At 38.9% G+C, this 26603-nt stretch overlaps 1 long non-coding RNA gene across 2 annotated transcripts in view; it reads right to left on the minus strand.

The window, feature by feature from the left end:
* Nucleotides 1-26603, minus strand: part of LOC145984509 (uncharacterized) — a 51788-nt gene that overhangs the window by 23794 nt on the left and 1391 nt on the right. The window contains exon 2 of one of the 2 annotated variants that reach the window (XR_014441339.1): nucleotides 14559-14731. This is a non-coding gene — a long non-coding RNA (uncharacterized LOC145984509). Of the gene's footprint in view, nucleotides 1-14558; nucleotides 14746-26603 lie in introns of both variants that reach the window. The other variant, XR_014441340.1, reaches the window with a different exon arrangement.

Genomic DNA, 26603 nt, shown 5'->3' on the forward strand with positions numbered 1-26603 from the left:
TATTCTCCCCCGGTCTTAATAATTTCTAGCTAGGGTTCTGTATATGTCTCGTGAAACAATATTTGAATCTGTTACACGAACAAGCAAGTTTTGCTTAACAAACAACTGCAGCACGTTATTTGGTTTGCCTAGGTTGATTGTGTCAAATACTCAAATTGTGAATTTTTAAAACCTTATTCGCCACCCACACACACTGTCTAAACACACATTTTATATAATTAACTTTATGATATTTGATATTAAGTTAAGTGTTTTACCAATCAATGTGCTATATTTCCGTATTTCGAAGAAGAACCACGATTGGTAAACAAAGTCTTCATGAATTAAGTAATGATAATGATTGATTATATTTGCAACCTCAAAAAATGTAATTGTGAAAAGTACCACTTTTAAACATAAAGATATCCATAAATGTATCTGGTCTTCTCCAGATATTAAAACTCATAAACAGATAGATCATATTCTCATTGATAAGAGAAGGCATACTAGTATAATTGACGTTCGTACACATAAAGGTCCTGACTGTGACAGTGACCATTATTTAGTAATTGCTAAATTAAGAGAAAGATTCGCAGTGATAAATCATAAGCAACAAAATCTAAAAGTTACAAAATTTAGTACAGGAAAATTAGCTGATGAAAGAATAAGAAAGATTACCAATTTAAACTGTCAAATAGATTTGATGTATTGGAGGATTTAAATTATGATGAAAATATAAATGAAACAGACGTAAATAAGAATTGGGAGCACATACGTAATGAATAGAATCAGCAGCTAAAGAAAGTATAGGATACCATAAACCAAGAAAAAGTAAGCCATGGTTTGATAATGAATGTCATACTCTAGTAGAAATAAGAAATCAGGCTAGACTTAGGTGGTTAAATAAATCTGATGATACAAATCTAAACAACTATAATAGAATAAAGCGAGAAGTTAACAGCACGTTTAGAAGTAAAAAATGAGATTACTTGAAAAGCAAAATTAACGAAATTGAAACAAAGAGCAAAAACAAAAATATCAGAGATTTATATAAAGGTGTAAATAAATTTAGAAAGGGGTGGCAACCTAATGTAAACTTGATATAAGATAAAGACGGTGATCGTCTAGCTGACCTAAGCGATATTCTAAATCGATGGAAGAACTACTTTAATGACCTTTTAAATGTTCATGTAGGAGATAAATCAGAAGTAAACGAAGTACACACAGAAGAATCTTTAGTTCCAGAACCTAACTTGACTGAAGTTAAAGATGCTATTGAAAGCTAAAGAATAACAAAGCACCTGGCATTGATTTAATACCAGCTGAGTTAATTAAATATGATGGAAATTTGTTAATATGTCAAATTCATAAATTAATTTGTTTAATATCGAATAAATAAGAAATCCCTCAACAGTGGAAAGAATCCATAATTGTTCCTGTGTTTAAAAAAGGTAATAAAATGAACTGCAATAATTACCGTGGAATTTCTCTACTCTCAACAACATATAAAATATTATCTAACATTCCTTTAACAAGACTAACACCATATGCTAATGAAATTATCAATGTGGGTTTAAACTTAACAGATCAACTACAGATAAAATTTTTCATATTATACAGACACTTGAAAAAAAATGGGAATATAATCAAAATGCCCATATGCCATTCATTGATTTCAAAAAAGCATATGATTCGGTCAAAAGAGATAAATTACATAATATATTAGTAAAGTTTGGAATACCTAATAAGCTTGTTAGCATGATAAAAGTACACACCAGTGAAACAGAAAGTAAACTTCGTGTGAGTATTAATGTATCTGACAAATTTACAATTCATGGTGGGTTAAAACAATGAGATGCATTATCCCCATTGTTCTTTAATTTTGCCTTAGAATATGCTGTTAGAAAGGTAAAGGAAACTAACGAAGGACTAAAATTAAATGATGTGACTCAGTTGGTAGCATATGCAGATGATGTAGACTTATTAGGGGATGATATAAATACAATTAAGAGTAATGCTAAAATATTTTTCAAAGCAGCTGAAGAGATAGGTTTGGAAGTTAACAAAGAGAAAACTTAATATATGCTTAAAGGCCGAAGCCAAGTGTTAGATAATAATCAAAATCTAATTATTGATATCAACTCGTTTGAACCAGTTTCCAAATTCAAATACTTAGGAGTAACATTAACAAGTGAAAATTATATTAAAGAGGAAATAAGAAGTAGACTTAATTCAGGAAATGCATGTTGATGATGCAAATGCATCTAAGAAACTAAAAGTTAAAATATACAAAACAGTAAATTTGCCTGTAGTATTATATGTGGTGTGAAACTTGGTCCCTTACATTGAAAGAGGAACATAAATTGAGAGTATTTGAAAATAAGATCGTTAGAAAAATATTTGGACCTAAAAGTTATGAGGAGACAGGTGAGTGGAGAAGGTTACATAATTTAGAACTACATAATTTGTATTCATGTCCAGATATTATTAGAATGATTAAATCAAGAAGACTTAGGTGGGCAGGCCATTTGGCACGAATGGGAGAGGAAAGAGAAGTTTACAGGATTCTTGTTCGGAAACCTGATGGTAGGAGACCTGTAGGAAAGCCAAGACGAGGATGGAGGGACAACATTGAGATAGACCAAAAGGAAATCGGTAAGGATGGAAAAGATTATATAGGTCTTGCTCAAGATAGCGACAGATGGAAGGTCTGTGTTGCTACAGCCATGAACCTTCGGGTTTAAGAATGCTAGAGAGTTATTTTTTATGTGAAGCTGAGATCCCGCAAAGCAAGGAACGGCGCCAGAATTTTTTTTACCGGATGGGCAAGAGCCAAATACTAATGAATTTGGGGAGACAGATATAAGGTTTATGAATTTAATTAACTCATACTATCTCGTTTTCTTCCCCCTCTCTCTTGAATTCATTTGTATTTATTTCGCCTTTCCTCTTTGTTGTTGGACACTTTCTTATCTATCCTTTTCTTCTATTGTCCGCTTGTGTTACACCCCTCCCTCCCTCTCTCACCTTCTTCATTCGTCAAATCTTCTGCTCAATTTTCTCATGTTTATTCTCTCCATCCACTCCAATCTAGGAAAAGTAGGGAAGGCTGTTGTCACCTGCTGTAGAGCTGCTTGTCTATCATTCCTATCTTTCCTGCGTCAACCTTGATAACATCTCCCTATTTCTCTCCCATTTGATTTTTTCTAGACTTCAGTGTATCTTCCTCTTAGCCGTCCCCCTAGCGGAGTGGTTAACACATCGTGCTACGACGCCAGGGGTCCCGGGTTGGAATCGCGGCCTGCGAATGGGTGTTTGTGAGTGTTCATCATCACTCATACCTGTCATTGCAATTTGTCAAAAGTCGCAGAAAAGCCATGTAAAATAAACTTAATCTATCAAACATTGTATCTCCATGTCTATGGCTTTGTGTTTTACAACAGATAAAACTAAAAATTGAAAAAAAAAAAATTGTGCAAAATAAATATCGACAAATCGATATCATTATAGAATATATCACTTCCTGAAGTTAATCCTGAGATGACCGATGCAGAAAAGACTTCCTCGATGTGATTGAATAGAAATATGTGTAGCAATGGAGAAACAATTACTTTACACATCAAAACGAAAGTAGCCAAAAAAGCATCAAATTTGATCATGAGACCTACGTAGAAATTATTCTCTGCTTCACACCTGACCTTTCATGCAAATGGGGTTTCTCTTGTCCAATTTCAATTACTGACAGTTATCACAAGATCAAAGTAAGTCAAAACGCTATACCTGTCTCAGAAATCCCTGGAGCAAGCGATCGAAAGCCAGTCTGTGCGCAAGCAATGACTCGAGAGGACTCAACCAATAATCACGTGCGAGGGAAGGGGATTGCGTGGAAGGGGAAAGGCGACTGCAGCTACCAGCCTTTGCATCAGCGTGTACTGCTTCTCTCCGCTCACTCACTTTCTTCCCTTCTCTATATATTGCTCCACAGATTCCCGGAATAGACTATAGGTTAAAGAAACCTAGTCATGAATCAAAGTTCTTTTCCATATTATATGGAAGTAACGCAAAAATGATATTTTTATTTATATATTTGGTTGTTGTAGATTTTTTTCACATCCTGTACATCCTATCAAAAATATTTTTATAACACAGGAGAATGTGCACGTTTTGTTCTCATAAATGTGGCACATTTTTATCTTTATATGTCTGATACACAAGATAATTGTACTTCGAGGTATTTTTCACTTCTTGAGCGCAAAATGTATTGAAATTCGCAAAGATCATATGATGTAATACCGAAGTAAAGAATAATAGTATTCATGCATGGATATGTTCAGGAAATTTGAACACGTACATACGTAAACTTTATGTACAGATAGGCTAATATGGACAGGACTTACAGTTGAAAGTGGGATGCAAACAGTGAACTGTAATAGCAAATTTTCAATAACAAGTTTGCTAAGCGACGTTAAGTTGGACAACACAATAACGTATTCGTATTGCAAGAAAGCAAGAATTGTCCAAATATAGGTGTTTCATTTTTACTGCTGGTTATTGTACTTTCACCAGGCATCGAATCCAAGATTTCTTGATTACAAGACAACGACGTCACCACTGCATCATCGAGGAGGCTTATTTTCCTGAAGTGAGTATTGATTTCAAAGATATCACACTGCATTTCAAGACAGAAATATCCCCCTCCATGTAGGACCGCCTTGACGGGGCGAGGGGGCTTAGTAGGGAGGCAAATTTCATCTCATCATTTCACCCATTCTTCATATCCATATCTCACGCTTTTCACCATTCCATCACGTCATTCATCTCCATATCTTTGACCTCCCTCTAAGAAACTAAGGTAGGGAGGTCATTTCCGTCTCATCATTTCACTCATACTTCACATCCATATCTCACGTTTTCACCATTCCATCACGTCATTCATCTCCATATCTTTGACCTCCCTATAACTAAGGGTCCTGCTAGAGGAGACAACCTCGATAAAAAAAAACCTATCCCAAGGTGTGAGGGACAGTGTTGGCTGCAGGGGTAGGTGCAGTCGCGAACGTGGCCTCGGGGATTTCGGTTTGGTCCTCGAGTAGCCTCCATTTTTGGGGGTAGGCCTTCCTCGGCATAGAGGGCATGTCGAGGCGACAATTTATGGACCCTCCACAATAAATATTTTTTGTATATGGGTACAAAAAACAACTCAAACGGGGGGAAACCCCCAAAACGAGCTCGGCCTTCCAGCCCGCTTCAAATAGTGGAAAAGACAAGTAACGTGCCACGTTATCTTGTGATTAGTATTGTGCAGAAGACCGAGAGTACCGATGCATCTGCAACAACAAAGAAACATGGAGCTGCTACATTAAAGGACTTGTCACCATTTCTGATCAAGAAACAGCTAGACTACGCCGCTGGTTCAGACGTACCAGAAATAAAAAAGCTGAGAAACGGGAGTCTACTGATCCAGACCAGCACAGATCGCCAGACAAACAACCTTTTAAAGCTAAGATCTTTGGGCGACTTCCCTGTTAATGTTGAACCTCACCGTCAACTTAACAGTAGTAGAGGTGTGATTCGCCACTGGGATCTGTTAAATGCTGAGGAGGAAGAGATTCTTGAAGCACTCTCAGACCAACATGTGACTGCAGTGCAGCGAATAAAGACGCGTAAGTCCGGAGAACTAGTACCAACTGCTTCACTTATACTGACGTTTCTGGATATTTGAGACTCAAAGTCCGTCCATACATCCCTAACCCGATGCGTTGTTTCAAATGCCAGCACTTTGGGCACACTCAGCCTTCCTGCAAGGCCACTACCGCCCTTTGTGGTAAGTGTAGTCTGCCTGAGCATGGGACCGAACCTTGTTCTGCTGGTCCTAAATGCATTAACTGCCAAGGCGAGCACCCAGTCTGGCATCGTGACTGTGTCTCTTTCCAACAAGAGAAGAAAATCAGAGAGTTAGTCGTCAAAGAGAAAATCGCTGCTGGTGAAGCGAAACAACGTCTCCGTGAAAGCATACGCACCACTCTACCTGTGCCATTCGCTACAGTTGCTGCAGCTGCTCTTACCCGTAGCAGTGTAGGGGTACAAACCAGCGACGTGTCTACCCAAACGACAACGCTTCCCGTAGTAGCTCGCCCTGCTTCGAGGAAACCAGCAACCACTCCTCGCTCCACAGAGAAAAAGTTCAAGCAGGTACACACGAAAGAATACTTTCTGAAGTCCAGTAGCTCTCCAGTCAGGGCGGCAGCGACCACCCTGAGACTTAAAACGCAGCTGAAAGCTGCCAGGCGGGCGCTCAAAGCACCCGCTCCCACTGCCCCTTCTTCATCCCCTTCGCCCTCTGTGTCCTTACCCGAGGACATGATACAGGACGTAGCCGCGGATGAAGAATTTATCAAGGTGACAAGGCCTAGAAACAGAGTACGCCTCAAAAGGTAACTATAATACCTCCAGCAATAGCTTATTGTCTCCAATGGAACCTTATCGGTTTCCGTACTCATCTCGAGGAACTGCAAATCTTAATATCTGAATTTGACCCTGCCATCATATGTCTCCAAGAGACACATTTTCGTCCAAATGAATCAGTGATTCTAAACGGATACACTCTTTACCGCACCGACAAGATTCCTGAGGGTCGTCGTGCACACGGTGGTGCTGCAATCGGTGTTCGAGATACCATCCACTCAACACCAAACTTTCACACCACCCCCCTCCAAGCTGTCGCCGTGCGGGTCCATCTACCACAGCCAATAACTGTGTGCTGTGTCTACATCACAAGGGAGGAGCGATTCTCTCCTGAGGACCTCCTTTGTATATTCGAACAACTTCCGTCTCCTGTAGTTCTTTTGGGCGATTTTAATTCCTACCATCGTTTGTGGGGCTCCGTTCGTACAGAGCCCCGGGGTCAAATTGTAGATCAATTCCGTGAGGCATCAGCTTTAACGTTGCTGAACGATGGAACTCCCACATATTTCAGTCCTTCCTCTGGCACATACTCTGCGTTGGTCCTTTTGCAGTCCCAGCCTTGCTCCTACCACATCTTGGAGCGTTCACCCTGATCTCTGTGGGAGTGATCACTTTCCTCTCATTCTTACCTTCGAACATCTTCAGCAATCACGTGAACAACACCCTCACTGGAATCTCAGTCGGGCCGACTGGGATGCCTTCGAGCGTGCAGTGGACCTTGAAGTCGATCTTGCGTCGACTTTACCACCAATCGACGCATTAGATGTCTTTGTGTCAGGAGTGCATGATGCTGCACGCACCTCCATTCCACATCCCAGTGGACCTGCGAGGCGACGCCCAGTCCCCTGGTGGACTGCGGAGATCAGTGCAGCCATCAAGGGCCGCAATCATGCCCTAGATCGATTTAATAAGAACCACACTGCCGCAAACCTCGAGCAGTTCCGCATTAAGCGTGCCCGTGCCCGTCGGCTCATCAGAGCCAGTAAGAAGGCGTGCTGGGTCCAATACCTGTCTTCTCTGACGAAGCAGGCTTCGTCGAAAGCCGTTTGGAGCAAGGTACGTCGCATCCAGGGGGGTGCATCTACTCCTCTGAGCGCTCTGGAGCACGATGGGACGTTGTACACAGATTCCGGAGACATAGCTAATATCTTGGCCACGCAGTTTTCTGATGCATCTAGCTCTGAAAATTATGAACCACATTTCCGCCGTGAGAAGAACTGTCAGGAACGACGCTCTCTAGTTTTTCGAAGTCATAACATCGAGCCATACAACTCACCATTCACTGAACGGGAGTTCGATCAGGCACTTCGAGATTCTAAGAATACATCTCCTGGAGTGGACAAGATCCACTATGAGATGCTTCGTCATCTGCCCATTGGAGCAAGAAACTTCCTTCTGGCGGTATTCAACAGGCTTTGGTTGGAGGACTCTTTCCCCACTTCCTGGAAAGAAGCTATTATTGTTCCCATCCTGAAACCAGGTAAACAACGCACCGCAGCCTCGAGTTATAGGCCTATTGCCTTAACTAGCTGTGTGTGCAAGTTGATGGAACGTATGATCAATAAACGTCTCACCTGGTTTTTGGAGGAAAACTCATTGATAAGTAATTTTCAATGTAGTTTTCGCTCCAACCGTTCCACACTGGACCATCTGGTTCAGCTGGAAACACATATTCAGGATGCATTCCTCAACAAGGAACATTTCGTTGCAGTTTTCTTGGACCTCCAAAAGGCATATGACACAACGCGGCGCTTTGGCATCCTAAAGCAGCTAATTCTTGGGGTGTGCGTGGCCATATGGCGTACTTTATTAAAAACTTTTTATCAGATCGTTTTTTCCGCGTACGTGTTGGGAACTCCTTTTCGGATCTTCACGAACAAGAGAACGGTGTCCCGCAGGGGAGCGTATTAAGTGTGACTCTGTTTGCCATAGCAGTGAACAGTGTTATGGCAAACATTCTTTCCCCTGTGCATGGCCTCCTCTATGTAGACGACCTCACGATCTTTTGTCGCTCACGGAATCTCGCGTCAGCTTCTCGTCAACTCCAACTGACGATAAACCGTTTGGTTGAGTGATCCTCCCAAACAGGTTTCACCTTCTCATCCGAGAAATCCGCTTCCTGGGCCTCATTTTCGATAAGAAATTAACATGGCTACCTCACCTTCGCCAGTTAAAGTTCTCTTGTCTTCGAGTTCTCAACCTTTTGCGTGTTTTATCTCATACTTCCTGGGGTGCTGATAGGACGGTACTGCTTCGCTTGTACCGTTCACTCATCAGGTCGAAGCTTGATTATGGATGTGTTGTGTATTCTTCTGCCCGCCCATCTAGACTTCGCATCCTAGACACCGTCCACCATGCTGGTATACGTGTGTGCTCTGGTGCCTTTCGGACCAGTCCAGTCGCCAGTTTGTACGTAGAGGCATCTGAGCCGTCGCTGTCTTTGCGAAGACAGCGGCTTTTAGTGAACTACTTCCTCCATCTTCGCTCCATGCCTTCACATCCTTCATTTGACACCATCTCCGACGAGAGTAGGCTGGCAAGGTACCGGCTCCACCCTAGTGTCACTAGACCATTTGTTGTTCGTGCAGACGAGATCCTGTCAGCACTTGGTGTTGACAGTGATCTTCCTGGCGTCTCTCCACTCATTCCGCCTCTCCCGACCTGGGAGTTTCCTGCTCCTTCTATCGATTTTTCTCTGACTGCCCTTCCAAAGGCAGAAACACCAATGGTTGTATACCAGCAACGGTTTTTAGAACTTCGTGCGAAGCACCCCAATTTCAATGTGTTTTACACGGATGGGTCCAAGACAGTGGAATCTGCTGGTTGCGCCTTCGTCCTAGACTCTCAAAGTTCCAGTTACTCGCTACATCCTGCCTGTTCCATCTATACGGCAGAGTTGTACGCCATTCTAAAGGCACTGGACTTTGCAGACGTGAATAGGCTGAAGAAAGTCCTTGTGTGCTGTGATTCGACCAGCGTGTTGCAGTCTCTGGATTCGCCGTATTCCCGGCATCCGGTAGTGCAACGCATATTTAGACGGCTTGTGTCCTTATCTGCCTGCGCGAATGTACACTTCTGTTGGGTCCCTAGCCACGTGGGCATCCAGGGTAACGAAGCAGCTGATGCTGCTGCCAAGTCTGCTGATGCAGATGGCGACGTTCTCGTCCACCTTTTGCCAGCTAGCGACCTGCAGAATGTGTTCCGTTGTCACCTTCTTGACACTTGGCAGACCGAGTGGGATGCGGAAACGGGGAACAAGCTTCACGCTGTTAAGCCCACCATAGGTGCTTGGCGTTCCTCGTCCCGTCCCTCTCGGCGAGAAGACGTTATTCTTACCCGCATGCGTATAGGACACAGCCGTCTCACGCATGGTCACCTATTGCAAGGGCTGGACCCTCCGTTGTGTCGTGCTTGTAATGTGTCGATCTTGCTTACCTCCGGCAGACTTTTAACCTTTCCGGCTGTTTGTCATCCCTGTTGGGTGATGACAGCAGTATTTTATCACATGTTTTTAGTTTTTTGAGAAGAGCTGGACTCTTCCACCGTCTGTAAGGAGGTTTTTAGTTTGTTCTGACTTTTTAATGTGTTGTGTTTGTCTCGTGCAGGTCTTTTTACAACCTTGCACTTTTAGTTTTCCCAAAGGGGCTCTTTACACCCCTTTTTTAAGCTCTCTGTCAGAATTTTAGATAATGGATATTTTCCCGTATACATAGAAGGGTGCGAAATGGCCTTAAGTGCCGACGCACGCAGAAAATTTAACTCAATCTTTAACTCAGTCAATCAAGACAGAAATATCCTTAATGTTGATTAATAACTTCCATCACAAAATAATGCTTCGTCTAAGTGTTTCCATGTATATTTAAAGAATATACGTCACTATTACAATGTTGTTCCATCAAAATTGTGAACGACTATCTGCATACTGTAATAATTTCACTCAATATATTACAGAGGGCCACACTGGAAGTTACCCACATAGAACAGAAGAAGATGAAACACAAAATAAGCATTCCAATATCTTTTTTTCCTTTTTGGCTCGAAGCAGTATTGTCTTATTAAATCAGTTGAAATGTAGGAATAACAAGCACATCTGAGACAAAAATTGATATAATTTTACTGTGAAATCCTTTCAAGTTTAGGCACTTGCTGTGTTCGCGCGAATATTAGGAAGGTGCGCAAAGTATTAAAATAAACTTTGTTCCAAGAATGAGAAGAAAGGGGTGAACTCCGGTGTAGGGAGCACGGAATTCTATTCTCGGTCCGGACAAACTTCAACTCTATTATACTCTACAACTATACTAACTACTTGTCTGCTCAAATATATAAGTGAATGGTTGAAGATAGCGGTTAGTAACCTCAAGAATTTCCGAGTTCGATACCCGGTAGGGGCACATATTGGTTCGGATCCTACTTCCAACTGTAATTCCGGTCCCTATAAGCCTATCTGCCCATAAAGTGGGATCAAAACAAAATTTGATTGTCCTTCATCTTTCATTTGTCACGGACCCACATTATGTAGATTTTTGTTGTGGATTCAATTTTTAGGATTTGTATACAGTACTGGCCAAAAGAGTGTCAATTTTTTTTTTTTTTTTGCTGTAACTGAGGTATTTATTGCGAGAATTACACAATATTTGCACCAAAACATATTCAACTGGATTACATTCGACTGATAACCGAGTGGTTTGGCAAATTGTGAAATGGTCTACAAAAGAACAAATTTATGTAAATCGAAAAAAATACACACCATCGAACATAAAGAAATATTGCACTTCAGTTCACCGGGAAAGGTCAAAGCTGGTGTTGATCAACACAAAATTAACGAACAGCATCTAGTACTTTGTGGCAAAGACTTTGGCGTCAATAACTGCTTGGCAACGACGCGGCATGGCGTCGATAAGGTTGTGGATAAAAGAGACTGGTATCTTCTTCCATTCCTCCTCCAATTGAGCAAACTTCTCATCAACATTTGCACTCTTCCCTGCCAGACAACGCTCCAACTCCTTCCACATGTGCTCAATCGGATTGATATCCGGGGATTGGCTGGGCCACTCGAGAACATTATCGCGACTACGGCGGAACCAGTTGCTGATGAGCTTGGAGGTGCGTTTTGGGTGGTTGTCTTGTTGGAGGGTGAAGTTACGGCCAAGGGTTTGGAGAGCAAATGGTCTCATTGTGTTCTCCAGTATGTCCTCGTACTGGAAACGGTCCATAATACCATTGATTCGGCATAGTGGGCCGACGCCGTTGACAGTGATGCAACCCTACACAATCACAGATCCTCCTCCATGCTTGACTGTGGGAAGTTGAAACTTGGGATCAAATCTCTGGCCGACAGGACGTCTAATCCACACTATTCCGTCTGTTCCAAAGAGGCAATACTTTGATTCATCACTCCAGACCACATCTTTCCATTCTCTCCTGGTCCACGCCAGATGAGGTTTTGCCCATGCAAGTCTGGCCTTCTTATTCTTCGCCAAAATCAGCGGTTTCTTAACAGGCCGACGTCCATTGAGACCGGCCGCTTGGAGTCGACGTCTGATGGTCCTTCCAGGTAACGACGGGGTGGTTGGGAATGTTAGCTCCCGAGTAATGTCGGCTGACGTCAGTCTGGGGTTGCTTCTGCTGATGCGGAGGATGGTCCTGTCGACGTGTCTTGACGTGATCCTGGGTCATCCATCCTATATGGGATTCCTTCACAACTCCTCCCTGTTGCTTCCACCGCTTCAGAAATGTCGATACTGCACTTCTAGTGATTCTAAACTGTGTTGCCAGTTCCTGCAGTGTTCGCCCTTGTGTGCGTCCGTTAGCAATGCCTCTCTGCATGTCCGGAGACAGATTGGTGCATCCACGGCGAGTACCCATACTCTGAAAACATAGAAATGTGTCATGATGAACACAAATTGGACAATGTGTGGTACACATTGTTACAATCATTAACCAGCATGGATAGGTACAATAGTAATTCTTCGGCGGGTCTTGTAATTCCTTAATATTATGGTGAAAATGGTACACTTCGACCAAAGTACATGCGTTGAACATCAGAAACATCCTCAACAACATATCATGCAACGTTCATCCTCATCGGATAACATTGGCAAGAGGTATGCGAAAAAAACACGAAGTTGACACTCTTTTGGCCAGTACTGTAAGTGTAAATTCAACGAAAAATTCCCATAAATCTGGCATTTGAAAAACAAGACATGGAAGTTCTGGTAAAATGCTTTTGCCGAGAGGGGGAAGGGAAGGGTGTTTTGGGATGTGTGGATAAATCTCTGAACTCAACATTTGTAGTTCCTCACCAAAAAAAGGTTGGGTGGAAAATAACTGCATGTTCTTATTTCTGAGAAAACGTACATCTTAAATGATTTGATACATGACCCCTTTGCCATTTGAAAATCTAGAGAGAATTCCAAAATATTGGCTTTCAAGATGGCCGCCATGAAACATACTGGCTCTGTCTGGTGTGCCTCCACTGCCATTACCCATACCTGAAGTTTCATCGTCCTCCGTTAAGCCATTTTCTAATTAAAAGAGTAGTGCTGGACTTCTGCCTCACTCTGTACTATCAAGAGGTAAGTTTACACTCTTTTGAACGGTACAGAATGACGATTCTGTAGAAAGATTTCCTCTTGTCATTGGTTGAAGATTCAATAGCTTATTGGGATACCAACTTTAGAAGACCATGCTTGTCAAGATCTTGAAAATACGAAATAACAACCTTAATTAATACACAGTGCTTTACTCCAAAGGTATAGTTTGATGATTATGCAGCAGAAAATTATTTAAACCAGGTAAAGCAAAAAGCAGTCGAAACGGAAGCTGGCTCGGTAGATACTTGGTACATACTGCAATGTATTTTTCATTGCACTATGAGGAATACCAGATGAATTTTAATAGTAATATATTTATTTCATATATAATGAAATACTCTTATCAATACTAACACTGCTGTTTATTATAATAATAGTAATACAGATGTCAATTAATAAGAGGTTAAGTAACCTAGTCAGCATTTTTTGAGATTTTCACTGAAAATCGAATAAAAATTGCGTATGTTCCTGATGAAATATTAATCAATTTAAATTGAATGGATGCATTCTTGGTTATAATATACTGGTACTCTTAACGCACCAATAAAAATTTCACATATGGTCTCCCCCATGGCTCAGTGGTAGCGCCATTTCCTTGTAATCAAGGGTTTCCCGGGTTCGATACCCGGTGGAGGCACAAGTGGTTCGGATCCCACTTTAAACTGTAGGTCCAGTCGCGATTAGCCTTACTGTGCATAAAGTAGTCTTAAAGCAGCAACTCAAACCAAACAATTTCACATCATTACATATGTAATAATCTTCTATGTTTATAGAAATTCCTAATATAACGTTTTCAAAACAGGATTTTGTTTTTTTCTACATTCCCTGATGATGAGAGCAATGTATGCGCTCGAAACGTTGGAAGCCAACGTCAACTTAACTTGGCTGGTAACCCGAGAACACATGTTTGAATCACGTCGCCAGGAAAGCTACAATTCCTATTTAGGATTTTGTTTGTACAATGCCCTTCACTTATCAATGACATTAAATTCTACCTGTGGAGATAAAGATATATAATTATACTTCGTCTAAAAATAAATTGTTTGTATGTATTTGTTTTACAATGTTAGTTTTGTTCACAACTTCTTTTATGCTTCTTCATCAAAGCACTGTTCCAAATGATGCATTAAATCTGAAAATGTTTATTGTCATCTTTAAGAAAAAGTGACATTACCTAACCCTCTACAAGATATATAAATAATATCTCTAAAATAGTCAATAGATGTAGTATAATATTCCTAGATTGTTGTAAAAATACACATCTTTACAATGTTGTTTATATATGTATGTTAATAAAATTTATTTAATAGTTATTTTTAACTTTCTAAAAGTGAATAAAAATTTTCAATGATTACAATAACATTTTTGAAGAAAAGATTATTAATCTTGTGAAATAAGAAAGCATATGATCCATGCAATATTTGCATTATATTTATACATACGTATGTTTATGTACAGTTTATAAGATTTCCATTGAAATACGTATTAGTTATATGTATATAATGAGATAGAAATACTTACAGAGCATTTTGAAACACGCTTCTTGTTGATTATGTTGTAAGCACATTTACAGCAGTCAGACGCAAATATTATTATCAGAGCAATGATGAATATCATGAGAACGAGACCGACAGACTCAGTGGTCTCTCCATATACTTTCGTCATGAGTAGTTGTTCTTTGCCTTTAGGCTTACCTATATATAACATCCTGAAATTAATGAGCATATATAATCCAAGAACATAGATAAATTACTAATTGAATACAATGCGAGTCATTAGATAAAAAATATAGATATATATATAAAATATGTTTTATTTTCACTAGGGAAAATTCACTACACTCACTCGCACCCGAACTTTTGTCGCACTACCAAAGAAACAATGCTCATTGCAGTGGCATATTGTTTGTTTTTACAAAAGTATTCTAATAATATGTTGTTAACATCAATGTAAAATGAATTTATACGAACAACCTTTCTTATTTTAAAATTTACATTAATGTAATGTGCATAATCGTACATACAAAATTTCCTTTCTTGTATTCTGTAACAGCTATGTACATGAGATTAATACCTAGCTACATATAACTTATATATATGTTTCAATATATATATTCAGCCCTGTACCAAAGAGGTGGCCATGGCCCCTACTCGGAATATGACATATTTTAATATGAACCTACCTACAAAAACCTACGAAAATAACTTTCACAATTTATCCGAATTTGCAAAACTTTGGAATTTGTCCTTGCATGAATAAATGACTTGTTTTTTTGGAGAGACATACGTTCCAGAAGTCTGCAGTATGCGATATTTGATAATTTTAGTTTTATAGCCATTGATGCAAGCTACTAGATGGCCAGAATTCTTCTGGACAGTCCATTCCTTTTAATTCATGTTTCGTATCCGTTCAGACACCACTTGCTTAAAAGAAGACTCTTGCACCACTGTATACATTATACTGGTTATGTAGGACATTCTGTAGAATACTGTTTAGAGGAAAGTAACCCAATTTCGCCTAGTAATCTAATTTTGCCAGCCAGGGTTTTTCAGCTGGTGTGGGTTGGGAACAACTCTCATAGGTCTTAACATTAGAATTGGAGCAAATGCAGTGAACTATGAGACATATAAGAGTGAATATTTCATTGGAAATTTGAAGGTATTTTCTCCCACTAAAATGTTTGAGAGGTTCCGATGTTTAATAAAACTGCAGAAAGGGTAGATTCTATACTGTTACCGATAAGCATGATTAATAAGTAAAATGTGTGCTGCTGTAATATACAGTTTATTGTTGGTGGTTAAGAGTTGTGCTCTGACTTCGGGAGTTTCGTTGCACTTTGTCAAGTAGACCGAAATTTCGCCTACCTGACTGATTCAAATTTCGCCAATGGGTGAAATTTGGATACGAGTATATTTTTTCAAGATGAAGTATTGCAGAGCATGAAGAACATATGTTGGTCTATGAAGCAGCAGCAAACAAACCTTAGTCCGTACTAAACCGCATTGGTTTCAACTTGTTTCACGGTTATAGGGGGTTACATGTGGCACATGAATTGTAGAAAATAACATATTGAAACTACATAAATGTGCTTGTGTTTTCACGGAAAAACATGAAAGCAGAATTGATGGACGCATCTCCCTTAGGATCAATTGCAACCTGCCAATTATCCGGCTGGAATCAATATGAACCTCTTGCACAATGCTTGCTTCATTGAGTGATTGATTTGCTCTATTTTTCTTCGCTTTTTGTGCCGCTTCTGGCTAATTTGCGAAGATGGGGATGAGTGATGACATGATGAGTTGACACTCACAAACATCCATGCCCAGACCAGGATTCAAACCCGGGACCCCGGGCTAACCACTCCGCACGGAGGTCGGCCTTTTACACAAAGCCTGGATAATTTTACATCAATTATAAAACCCCGTCAAGAAAATTCGTTCTGCTCATTCTACATGGGCATTATTCCTCTAAGACATTGAAAAGGATAACAATAGGCATTAAAAGAGCACAATAAAATACAACCTCCCCCAAAATAGTGAACTTGAACTTGTTTTTTTTTAAATTCTCTATGTCATTTTTCTCTATGTCGGCTATTCATTTTAATGTATATTCCTTTATTTTTTAATTTAGGTCGTTTTTCTGTTTCTTTTTCTAACCAAGACAAGGATGATGAATGAAGCACACAAAATTGCAGACGTGATCATGGCGAGTATGTGGTCCCCTGAGAGTTGGGATTGTTCATTTCAAAAAGCAAGAAGCTTGTTGTTTTGATAGTCATTAACAGAAATAAAATTAAGTTAATTACTATTCCAGCAGAATTACCAAATTAGAAAGCATTAACTTACAAAATTGAGTGTAAAATACAGGAATAGAACAGATCTCTATGTTTCGAAAGTATAAAACTTATTTAAAATAAATAAAGACGATTTAAAAAAAATAATAAATAACCGCAGCTTTGAAAATTTCTATGACAGACTTAAACGTTTTGTGGGATTGCAAGGAGATTATTTTGAACACTTGTAATTGCAAAATCTCAATTGTTTTGGAATAATGATTGCCGTCTTATTACTTGACTTGCACTGTGTATGCATTGTATCTTTAAAAATATACTAATGAAAATGTCTTATTTTTCGGCATATTTAAAATTTGGTAACTTCAGATGTAAATATCGTCGATAAAAGTAATGTTTTGTGCTATACTTTATACGTTTGTCTTCTTATATCTCCTCACTTCTATAAACTTTAATCAGCCACCCTGTGGTTCCGGGTTCCGGGTTCGAGTATAGCCTTCACTTCATCAATTTCGTCGAAGCCTCATTCATCTTCAATGCCGCGTTTAGCCAATCGAGGATGTAAAAAATAAGCGATGTAAAAAAAAAACTAAATATATATATATATATATATATATATATATATATATATATATTACGTTTAACTGCAAGACTATTGATCCAAACGTTTCTAATTTGTTGTACAGTCATGTTCAAAAAATCTGTCGCATGGAATTTTTCTAAGTCCAACGTCTTACGAAATTATGTTGGTAGCTCTGAAACAAGGAAGTGTTGTGAAATATACGATCCTCCAATCAGAGTGAAGTTAGATTCAGCGGAGCAGGAGGCGTGCTCACGGTCTTGTCCACAGGAAATTCAACCAATGCAGCATTTTCAAATATGAGATAACGTCCCCATTGGTTAAATATTGTTTCAATAATGCGAATCGGCAGAAAGATTGCGCAAAAGTTTATTTGTCGCTTTAATTGACTTTAATCGTTTCAAATTAGTATTAAATTGTCCCAATTATAGTTCACGAACTTAATATATGTATTCATGTATGTGTTTGACAATCATATATCACTCCTTAGAACAATTTTCACATTGTTTTCACTACGTGAGATGACATTTCATTTACATTTACGATAAAATAGTGGTTTGGGTGTAATAACAGTTTTCATTAATTAATTTAGAGATGTATTTTTATTTATTGAGTTAATGATTAGGTTAATTCGTTATTTTTCGCGAAAAGAGGGATCCACAGCTGGAAGAAAATACACAAATTGCATAATTGAGGTCAAGAGTTCGTTTTAACATCACTTTTTGCACACATAGGCTAATCACGACTCGGGATACATTTAAATTGGAATCTGAAACATTATGCGACCTGACTGGAACTCGCAAAAGGACACACCGATAACAAGACGTCGATACATTACCGCTATGGTCTGGCGAACGCCAATAATAATGATGGGTGACGGAGAGTAGAAAATAAATAGTATTTTTGGGGGTATTTAGTGTTATATTTATACACATACAAACCTAAGAAAATATTTATTTTGATACATGTGTGTGGGAGGGGGGGGGGCGAAGGGAGAAAAGAGAGGAACAGAAAGATATTGGGAGAGATGGGACGAAGAATTGATTATAGAAAATGTTTTATTTGAGGTTCAGTAATAAAAACAATCAAATCAATAATGATTATCTTATAAATACCATATTTATTGTAAATTTGTTTTAGAAATGGGGGCGGGGAGCTGTTTGTTTAAGTACAGTGCAGGATAACAAGTGGAGACACATAGTGGTTCGTATCTCACTTTAAACTGTAGGTCCAGGCCCCATTAGCCTATCTGTGCATAAAGTGGACTTAGAATTCAGTAGGAAAATAACGTCGATCTAGTATTTTTGATTTTAGATGCGTTGAGACCACTAAAATTACCAATTCTTATAATAAGAAACCTGTCCTCATCTTACCATTTTGAAAGAGAGAGAGTTAATTGTATAATCTTTCGTTGTTAATTTCAAAGAAGACTAATTCAAATAGTAACAATGGGGACGAATAAAGCTTACGAAAAGTTTTTGCCACCATGGGGATTTGAACCTACGACCATTAGAGTGACAACCCATTGCGATAACCACTACCCCACGAGTTCGTTCCTTCATACGGCATGATTATAAGTTAAGACCAATTTGTTCAATGTGCATTAGAAATATAATCCCCACCCGCCTCTTTATAAACAACACACCAAAACGCTCCTTTGTAGCAAATGAAATAAAGGTGGTATGAATGTCACAAAACATTTAAGCAAAATCCACTATATTTACGACGCAATCGTTTTACATGGAGAGGCTACAGCTTCGAAAATTGAGGTTGTGGTTTGATTCTAGTTGTAGGATACCCCATAGGTATTGATAAGCCAAGGCTCTAATGTGCACTAGATTGGTTCATTTGTAGTGACGTGCTCAGGAATTTGTAAAGAGGTATGTGAATATAAAAATGTATTAATGCTTAGTTTTTAAACAGTGAACTCATATTTTAATATCTCTCTGTCAATCTCACTATCTGACTTAGGAACTTATTAGTATTGCAGGAGTCATACTGACAAGAAATCTCACGTGACAATAACGAGAAATTAGATTTACGGAAGGAATAGATTTCATAGTTTAAAACCTCGAAGGGCCTTGGGCTATCTCCTGACTGTCAATCTCGCTTCCACAATCCTACCTATAGTTGTGGAGATCTTCAACTGGCAACGAGGTGACGTTGGTCAGCACGTCGAACCCTCAGCCGTTATAGAAGATATATGAAACCGGGTTACACCAGTCAATCGTAGCTACCCAATTTCCTCACGATGGTGGGTTGCCGCCGGTCCTATACACATAGCAGGCCGAGAACCCAGGACAACTCGAATCCATGCCGTCCCGCTGCAGTTGGAGTCCAAAACACAGTGTTAGACCGCACTGCTACGGAGGAGGAGAGTTTTCATATTTTATTTCTTATAAATGTCGACAATACATTAAATCTATTACGCACCAAAAATTAGTGGAAAAAATAGCCGGTTCTATAAGAGATTCGAACCTTCGATCTTCACTCAACTAGGCCGCTATTTTTAACAATTTCCCATTTTCTCACTCAATAACCTTCGTGGAACGTTAACGTTTATCTTAAGAATCGTTAGCAATCTTGTAAACCTTATTAACCTATCTGCTGTCTACCACAAATTTATTTTACAACCTGGAGTAGATTTTGATGTCTGCAATTTAGAACTTGACTTTCGTGGTAAGTAATTCTCTACCGTCTACTATAATAAATAAATCAAAGTCTACATATCTCATATTTTGTAAATGCGAAATGTCATTGTTAAATGTTACAACCGATTTCTCATTCGACCGTTAGTTCCGATATAGCCACACCATTCTGGAAACCAGCGTGAAACGTGTTTCCCACATTTACAAGGTCAGGTGAACCCTTATCAGTTGTATTGGATGTCTGTGATCATGTTACTTCATACGTCATGGTCCTGTGGTGGATTTCTTCCCCTTCCCCTTTTACCTTGAACGGTAGTAATCCCCGACTGGGCACGACGAATCAATCACAGAAAAGCAGACTGTCTAGTAAATCTCATGGCATGTATTATTTCGAGCTCCTAGGTTTTGGAAAGTGAAATAAAAAAGTATGTAACATAAATTCATAATGGTTGACTTCTTTGGGTATTATTTCATGTATCTTCTCTACTTACTCCTCTGAAACTTTTTATCTACTGTTTTCAGTAGATCAAAAGGTGTTTTGAAACATCTACTGTGTTAATATTTTCAAAAAGATATAAATGCAAGAAATAATAAGGGGGAATGAAATTCATATTTACAGCCAAAATATTAAGCTTAACATATTATACGCTATACTGAATAAATTAATTTCACTTGCAGTTTCTCTACTGTACTGGTTTCAGTAGTTCAATAGGTGTTTTGAAACGTTAAGATTTTTTAAATTTGAATTACAATTTGTGTGCATCAAAACTTAGGGTTTTGATGCACGGGGCTGGACCCCGTCACCCTATATGGGGCCCAGCCCCTTATCATGACAAAAATAAAAGCGTGTCTGAAAATTAAAATATCCTTACCTGGGTTAAAAGCTGAGCCTGTAAAGGGACAGCCAGCACAAACAAGGACAAAACACAGGACAACACGCACACAGTCCTACGAAGATTATACTAACAGTAGGTCCAGTCACCAGAGCCTCGTTAGTCTGCAAAATGCAGTTCAGGGTGTACTACATGGAAGTGAGGTTGGTTTAGATTTTAAATAGATATAAAGACAAATTGTTAGTGAGGAGGAATAAAAAGCTATATTTACAGCTGACATGCTGAGCTAAACACACTACAAGGGTGTAAGGGATGACCTTCCACGAAGTATGTACAGCCAATTGTTGCTTCCACGTAGTACACCCAGGACTTCAGTTTTGCAGACGAACGAGGCTCTGGCGACTGGCCCCATGGCCAGTATAATTTTCTGTGTTGTCCTGTGTTTGGTCCTTGTGGGTGCTGAGTGCCTCTTTACAGCCTCAGCTTTTAACCGAATTCAGAATATTTTAATATTTTAGTTACAACACGACGTTACAGTTATGTTATTTTAGTTCTGGTAAGGGGCTTGACCCCATATAAAGTGACAGGTGCAAAATAGCCTAAGTGCTGACGCACCCAAAATTTTGAATTCAAATTCAAACACACTACATGCAATATTACATGTAGTACTGAAGAGAATCTTTCACTTGTAGTTCCTCAACTGTAATTACACATTAGGCCTACTGAAAGTGTTCAGTAGGAAATTATTGATTTTGAGTAGATTTCCGAGAGACACAGTAGAGTACTACAATTGATAACAGTAGATTCTGTCTATTGTAAACAGTAGGAATTATGTAGGTTTATAACGACTATGAGAATGAAACAGAGGTTAAAATAATGATAATGAAATGAAGAATCGACCTGGAGCAAACAGGAACGTAGAATGTCTGGCAGTGAGACGCAAGAGTTGATCAAGCGATTGTAGCGTCAAATTTAGCTTGGAGCTCGTAATTGATATTTCTACATGAGCTCAACATACAAGTTACATACAATGAGAGAATTGAATTGAGTTTACGTCTCACGTGATATGAGTCGAAACTATTGTTGCACATTGAACTGTGAAGTGGATCAATATTCAATTCGATTAGTTAGTGAATGGTGATATGCTGAGATTTTGTAACGAGATGTGCTGGCTGAATGGCTGACAGTATAACAAATTATGGACACATTGATTTGAGTTAATATATTTGATCAATCTTATAACGTGCGATTTTGCATGAAATTTTATTACTTGAATCTACATCACTTCATTGCAAAAGCTACAAGGTATTTTATGGGTTGTAAAATTCTGTGGTCGATTCACCGTTCGGTTAACTCTGCGATTTTTATTTCTTATTAAACCGAAAAATTATTTATTGAATTTCACTTATTACGAAAATTCGTATATTATTTGCTTTGCGAAATGTAGAGAAATATATTGTTTTTCATGCTTTTTACAAGAATACAACTATGCATGGTGAACAAAAAATAATGTAAAATAAATACTATTCACAAAATGTCAATAGTATTTATTTGTTTTGTTTCTTGATAATTTTCCCTAAAATAAAAATGTATAACTCTCGCTGAACATGACATTTCGTCGAATATAACACATGGATAAATTTTATGCAAATATTTGTAAAATGATGAGAAATTCAAAAACATATTCTGAAAAATTATTTTCAAAAATAACATTGAAAAATCATTAGAAAGGAGTGTTATTTTTCTAAAATATATATAACATTTTTATTTCTTTAAATTATTAATTAAATACAATACTTAGTTGCTCTATATAATAATAATAGGGGTAATCGAACAGAAGTCAAACCTATAATCTTCGGCGTGTGATACTGATAGCCTATTACCGATCCACTTTACCATCTTAAAAAAAATTGAAGTTTCTTTCTCGGAAATTACTGGCTAGTGCACGCAGGAACCTTGCCATACCATTATCTACCACTAAAAGAAGCCACGTCACAACCTCAATTTTCGAAGCTGTAACCTCTCCATGTAAAACGATTGCGTCGTAAATATAGTAGATTCGACCGTTAGTTCCAGATATAGCCACAGCATTCTCTTCAGTACTACATGTAATATTGCATGTAGTGTTTGAATTTGAATTGAATTTATGGGTGTATCAGCACTTAGGCTATTTTGCACCTGTCACTTTATACGGGGTCCAGCTCCTTAGCAGAACAAAAAATAACATAAGTAACGTCCTGTTGTAACTAAAATATTAAAATATTCTGAATTCGGTTAAAAGCTGAGGCTGTAAAGAGGCACTCAGCACCCACAAGGACCAAACACAGGACAACACAGAAAATTATACTGGCCATGGGGCCAGTCGCCAGAGCCTCGTTAGTCTGCAAAACTGAAGTCCTGGGTGTACTACGTGGAAGCAACAATTGGGTGTACATACTTCGTTTGGTTTGATTGGTTTGAGTTGGTGTTTTAAGTCCACTTTATGCACAGTAAGGCTAATCGGGACTGGACCTACAGTTTAAAGTGGGATCCGAACCACTTGTGCCTCCACCGGGTATCGAACCCGGGACCCCTTGATTACAAGGCAATGACGCTACCACTGCGCCATGGAGGAGGCTGTACATACTTCGTGGAAGGTCATCCCTTACACCCTTGTAGTGTGTTTAGCTCAGCATGTCAGCTGTAAATATAGCTTTTTATTCCTCCTCACTAACAATTTGTTTTTATATCTATTTAAAATCTAAAACTTACCCAGATGGCGCAGTGGTAGCGTCGTCGCCTTTATCAAGGGGTCCCGGGTTCGATACCCGGTGGAGGCACAAGTGGTCCGGATCCCACTTTAAACTGTAGGTCCAGTCCCGATTAGCCTTACTGCGCATAAAGTGGACTGAAAACACCAAATCAATCAATCAATAAAATCTAAACCAACCTCACTTCCATGTAGTACACCCTGAACTGCATTTTGCAGACTAACGAGGCTCTGGTGACTGGACCTACTGTTAGTATAATCTTCGTAGGACTGTGTGCGTGTTGTCCTGTGTTTTGTCCTTGTTTGTGCTGGCTGTCCCTTTACAGGCTCAGCTTTTAACCCAGGTAAGGATATTTTAGTTTTCAGACACGCTTTTATTTTTGTCATGATAAGGGGCTGGGCCCCATATAGGGTGACGGGGTCCAGCCCCGTGCATCAAAACCCTAAGTTTTGATGCACACAAATTGTAATTCAAATTTAAAAAATCTTAACGTTTCAAAACACCTATTGAACTACTGAAACCAGTACAGTAGAGAAACTGCAAGTGAAATTAATTTATTCAGTATAGCGTATAATATGTTAAGCTTAATATTTTGGCTGTAAATATGAATTTCATTCCCCCTTATTATTTCTTGCATTTATATCTTTTTGAAAATATTAACACAGTAGATGTTTCAAAACACCTTTTGATCTACTGAAAACAGTAGATAAAAAGTTTCAGAGGAGTAAGTAGAGAAGATACATGAAATAATACCCAAAGAAGTCAACCATTATGAATTTATGTTACATACTTTTTTATTTCACTTTCCAAAACCTAGGAGCTCGAAATAATACATGCCATGAGATTTACTAGACAGTCTGCTTTTCTGTGATTGATTCGTCGTGCCCAGTCGGGGATTACTACCGTTCAAGGTAAAAGGGGAAGGGGAAGAAATCCACCACAGGACCATGACGTATGAAGTAACATGATCACAGACATCCAATACAACTGATAAGGGTTCACCTGACCTTGTAAATGTGGGAAACACGTTTCACGCTGGTTTCCAGAATGGTGTGGCTATATCGGAACTAACGGTCGAATGAGAAATCGGTTGTAACATTTAACAATGACATTTCGCATTTACAAAATATGAGATATGTAGACTTTGATTTATTTATTGTAGTAGACGGTAGAGAATTACTTACCACGAAAGTCAAGTTCTAAATTGCAGACATCAAAATCTACTCCAGGTTGTAAAATAAATTTGTGATAGACAGCAGATAGGTTAATAAGGTTTACAAGATTGCTAACGATTCTTAAGATAAACGTTAACGTTCCACGAAGGTTATTGAGTGAGAAAATGGGAAATTGTTAAAAATAGCGGCCTAGTTGAGTGAAGATCGAAGGTTCGAATCTCTTATAGAACCGGCTATTTTTTCCACTAATTTTTGGTGCGTAATAGATTTAATGTATTGTCGACATTTATAAGAAATAAAATATGAAAACTCTCCTCCTCCGTAGCAGTGCGGTCTAACACTGTGTTTTGGACTCCAACTGCAGCGGGACGGCATGGATTCGAGTTGTCCTGGGTTCTCGGCCTGCTATGTGTATAGGACCGGCGGCAACCCACCATCGTGAGGAAATTGGGTAGCTACGATTGACTGGTGTAACCCGGTTTCATATATCTTCTATAACGGCTGAGGGTTCGACGTGCTGACCAACGTCACCTCGTTGCCAGTTGAAGATCTCCACAACTATAGGTAGGATTGTGGAAGCGAGATTGACAGTCAGGAGATAGCCCAAGGCCCTTCGAGGTTTTAAACTATGAAATCTATTCCTTCCGTAAATCTAATTTCTCGTTATTGTCACGTGAGATTTCTTGTCAGTATGACTCCTGCAATACTAATAAGTTCCTAAGTCAGATAGTGAGATTGACAGAGAGATATTAAAATATGAGTTCACTGTTTAAAAACTAAGCATTAATACATTTTTATATTCACATACCTCTTTACAAATTCCTGAGCACGTCACTACAAATGAACCAATCTAGTGCACATTAGAGCCTTGGCTTATCAATACCTATGGGGTATCCTACAACTAGAATCAAACCACAACCTCAATTTTCGAAGCTGTAGCCTCTCCATGTAAAACGATTGCGTCGTAAATATAGTGGATTTTGCTTAAATGTTTTGTGACATTCATACCACCTTTATTTCATTTGCTACAAAGGAGCGTTTTGGTGTGTTGTTTATAAAGAGGCGGGTGGGGATTATATTTCTAATGCACATTGAACAAATTGGTCTTAACTTATAATCATGCCGTATGAAGGAACGAACTCGTGGGGTAGTGGTTATCGCAATGGGTTGTCACTCTAATGGTCGTAGGTTCAAATCCCCATGGTGGCAAAAACTTTTCGTAAGCTTTATTCGTCCCCATTGTTACTATTTGAATTAGTCTTCTTTGAAATTAACAACGAAAGATTATACAATTAACTCTCTCTCTTTCAAAATGGTAAGATGAGGACAGGTTTCTTATTATAAGAATTGGTAATTTTAGTGGTCTCAACGCATCTAAAATCAAAAATACTAGATCGACGTTATTTTCCTACTGAATTCTAAGTCCACTTTATGCACAGATAGGCTAATGGGGCCTGGACCTACAGTTTAAAGTGAGATACGAACCACTATGTGTCTCCACTTGTTATCCTGCACTGTACTTAAACAAACAGCTCCCCGCCCCCATTTCTAAAACAAATTTACAATAAATATGGTATTTATAAGATAATCATTATTGATTTGATTGTTTTTATTACTGAACCTCAAATAAAACATTTTCTATAATCAATTCTTCGTCCCATCTCTCCCAATATCTTTCTGTTCCTCTCTTTTCTCCCTTCGCCCCCCCCCCCCTCCCACACACATGTATCAAAATAAATATTTTCTTAGGTTTGTATGTGTATAAATATAACACTAAATACCCCCAAAAA

The sequence above is a fragment of the Lepisma saccharinum genome, chromosome 2 (genome assembly GCF_977018435.1).
Source record: "Lepisma saccharinum chromosome 2, izLepSacc3.1, whole genome shotgun sequence".
Taxonomy (NCBI): domain Eukaryota; kingdom Metazoa; phylum Arthropoda; class Insecta; order Zygentoma; family Lepismatidae; genus Lepisma; species Lepisma saccharinum.